The sequence below is a fragment of the Macaca nemestrina genome, chromosome 7, assembly GCF_043159975.1.
Source record: "Macaca nemestrina isolate mMacNem1 chromosome 7, mMacNem.hap1, whole genome shotgun sequence".
Taxonomy (NCBI): domain Eukaryota; kingdom Metazoa; phylum Chordata; class Mammalia; order Primates; family Cercopithecidae; genus Macaca; species Macaca nemestrina.
In genome coordinates this window covers 175,707,204-175,711,005 of record NC_092131.1, presented here as the reverse complement: position 1 = coordinate 175,711,005, position 3,802 = coordinate 175,707,204, and the positions used below count along the sequence as shown (strand labels likewise).

Below are 3,802 nucleotides of genomic sequence, written 5' to 3'. Positions count from 1 at the left end.
CTCCCTGCAGGCCACCCACTCCTGGCTTCTCTGTGCATCTGGCTAAGGCATTCCGAGTATCAGTGACTGCACACTCCCTGCACACCTGCCCAATGACCCAGATGTTCCCAAGCTATGGATTCTAAGGACTAGTGCAAAGGGAGAGCTGAAATGATCGATGGCTTCTTGAGTCCGTGCTTCCAAACTGACCATGTGTCGCTGACTTTCCATCCATCTTCAAGAGAGAGGGTCTTTGTCTGTAATCCTGAAACCATCCCCACAAGGGTTGACAGGAATATCATGCCAGTTATAATGAAGCAGGAATCTGGCTGCACTGGGACCTACTTCCTTGTTGCTGAAAGTCAAACAGCATTAGTTATTGACCATTTGCCACCCCATTGTTCCCACAGGTAGGATCCTGACATTAGAATCATAAGGCTTTTGTTTAAGAATTGCTTAAGATGTTTTCCAGATTCTGAATTCCAATGAAACAGCTGAGGCCAACCAGTTTGAAGACCCTTACAGGGGAACAGAATAGGCGGAGGAACACAGCTTCTTCATCTCCCTGACCCATGACTTCACCTTGCAGTCTTCCACCAATGAACCACCTCCTCATTTCACCCACTACAAAATCCTGAAGATCGCTACCCCCTTGGCGTCACGCGCGTCCATGTGAAGAGACCACCAAACAGGCTTTGCGTGAGCAACAAGGCTGTTTATTTCACCTGGGTGCAGGCGGGCTGAGTCTGAAAAGAGAGCAAAGGATGGTGGGATTATCATTAGTTCTTATAAGCGTGGGATAGGCGTACAAAGTACCTTCTTAAGGGAGGGGGAGAATATTACAAAGTACCTTCTTAAGGGAGGGGGAGAATATTACAAAGTACCTTCTTAAGGGTGGGGGAGAATATATTGTATCAGTTAGGGTGGGGCAGGAACAAATCACAATGATGGAATGTCATCAATTAAGGCTATTTTCACTTCTTTTGTGGATCTTCAGTTGCTTCAGGCCATCTGGATGTATACATGCTGGTCACAGGGGATATGACGGCTTAGCTTGGGCTCAGAGGCCTGACACTTGGGGAACCAGATTTGAGGTTTCCTCCCATTTCCTTATTCGGCAGCCCGATGTTAAACCTTCTCTATTGCAACGCAGTGTCTTGGCGTACCGACTTGCTGCACACATCGGGCAGTGGACCTATTATGGTTACAATCCTAGAAGCTGGAGGAAGACACTTCGATCTTGGGACCAGCAATAGCTCCTCTGGCAACCATGTGCTGTGAATGTACAACTACATTTTATGATTACAAGGTAATCTTTCCTGGCCTTCTGGTAAGCAAGGCATCAAGGTCCAAGACAGACTTTGGTTACATCATTGCCTTATCTGGCACTCCAATGAGAAGGAAATCTCACTCCTACCTGGAAATTACAGAAGCTGCTCTGTGGTTGGTGTAAGAGGGTCCCGTGGCATCCAGGGCCCATGAATACGTTTTCTGTACTGTACATTCTTCTGACATTTAGAGTGTTTCAAAGTATAGTCATGATGTGGGAGGTGGCACATCTCAGAGCAGAGCATCGGCTTAGGCACAGAAACCAGGGTCTTTTGGAGTGACTCCTGCCAGATTTTCTAACTTTCATCATCTCTGTTCTTCAAGGCTAATCATACGTCTGTCTTAGGGCCGTCTTGGGGTTATTGGGAGGTTTTTGTAAGGATTAAATGAGGCATGGCACGTACAAAGCACTCAGGGAAATGCCTGGTGTCCTGTGTTCCAGGTGGTCATCATTATTACCTAAGCAGAAAACATTTATTATTGATCACACGTGTATACAGCTTAAAAATGCTGTTCTGGACTGGGTGTGGTGACTCACGCTGTCATCCCAGCACTTTGGGAGACCAAGGTGGTCGGATCACTTGAACCCAGGAGTTCAAGACTAGTCCAGGTGGCATAGTGAGACCCCATCTCTATAAAAACGTTTTTAAATTATACATATATATAAAAATCTGTTGCAATTTAAGCATATCTTTGTGCTGGTAAAACAGAGCCTTATTCTTTCCCCCAGATGCAACACCAGAATGCAGCCCCTCTGAGTGGTGGCTTTCAGCACTGATGTGGCACAGCTCTCAGGCGAACAAACACAGAGTGAACCAGCACAGCTGCCGGGCCACAGTCTCCCAGCCTCACTGACAGCCTCCTCCTGCAGCCACCAGGAAGACCTGAATTTATCTCCCCAAGTAGCCACCATTTATTTCCAAAACCTATCATGGAATCGTAAAGACTAAATGTATAAATTGGAGACAAAACCTCAAACTTTTAAAAAATAAATAAAAATCACAGTAGACTATGATTTGCAGTTCAAAGGACATTTCCAATTCAGTTTGTTCCTATTCTTCTCTTGGATTAGGTTGAATTTAAATGTGAGAGTAAAGGAGAGAGAAGGAACTTTTGTCTTTCCCTAATAATCCCTCTGCAGCCTTTGTTCATCAGCTCCTCCTGGGGACCACGGTGTGTTTAGATGGCAGAGCTTCAGTCACCATGGAAACGGATGAGAGAAGCTCTGGTTCTGAAAGGGCAGGGTCTTCTGGTTGCCGTAAGCAATGTTTTCCTGATGGATTTTCAAGGCTAGAGATGTGTTTATGGTCTGTCGACTATTTATTTATATCAAAAATTAAAGCCTGCCTCACATGATCTTTAGCATTTGCCTTCAGTTAGATTTTCCTTTCACTTGTAGGACTGTCACTTTATGAAAACAAATTAATCACCCAGAACATGATAAACACCGCACACCATCATCAGTAAGGAATGCTTCTTGTTTTATAAAACCAAATGGTAGAAAATACAGTCGTGCTCCTTCATGTTAGATAGATATAGAAGAACATCCTATTAGCCTGTGCTTGTCAGCTGTGATATTCAAATCCAAGCCATGTTAGCCAGAGTGAAAAATCACTTGAGGCAGTGGATGGGAGGGAGTCCTGGGGGCGATCTGTCTCCTGAATCTGAATTACAGGGTAGGGTAGACAGTGACTGCCTCTTCTCCCTAATTTTCTGTATCCACAGTTGACTGGCAGGGTGTAGGCACTTCTTCAGCTTTCATTTATTCATGAATTCATTAGTTCACTCATTTATTTATTCAGAAGCATGCATTGAGTAGCCAGCATGTGTAAAGGATGGGTAGACCATGAAGCAGACACAGGATTAACTTAACATCACGTCAGTTGTCACGATGCTTCTACAGAAAGTATGGTGCAAGTGCAGCATCAGGGGTTTGTGTCAAGAATGTATTGTGAAATGACCCAGATTTATAACGCAAAAGCTTTTCCTACAGATAATGAAGGCATAAATACATTACTCAGGGAGAATGAAAAACAAGCCAGATCTGTGGCCATATTGAAGATCTACCCAACTCAGAAGAGAAGATCCTTTTCCATGAGCACACTATTCAAACTTCAGAGCCAACTAAACATGTGGGGTCCTTTGCTAATCTCTTTAATCAGGTATCCATAAGCCATTGTATTTGCTGTAGGGGTATTTTGTTGCTCTGCCATCATCACACACCTAAGTTGTGTCAGACTCTGCAGGTGTTCCAAAGGAACTTGCCATTCATTCATTGATTCAACTAGTGCTGAATGAGACCCCCGAGGAGCCAAAAGGACTTTGAATTCCTCTTTGCAGAGTGTCCCCCACCAGAGGAGGTTAAGGGCTTATTTTCTGAGAGTGTGCTGGCCTACCCCAGGGGAGTCTTTGAAAGATACCTTCGATTTCCACCTTCATCACCTCCCCAGAGACAAGACAGGTAAGCCCCACTTTCAACCACCTGTAAATGAAA

At 44.6% G+C, this 3,802-nt stretch overlaps 1 long non-coding RNA gene across 1 annotated transcript; it reads left to right on the top strand.

The window, feature by feature from the left end:
* Positions 1-542: 542 nt before the first annotated feature.
* LOC139364137 (uncharacterized) lies at positions 543-2,173 on the top strand. The gene is made up of 3 exons (XR_011625437.1): positions 543-678; positions 1,133-1,288; positions 2,039-2,173. It is a non-coding gene; the product is annotated as an uncharacterized lncRNA (long non-coding RNA).
* Positions 2,174-3,802: the final 1,629 nt, after the last annotated feature.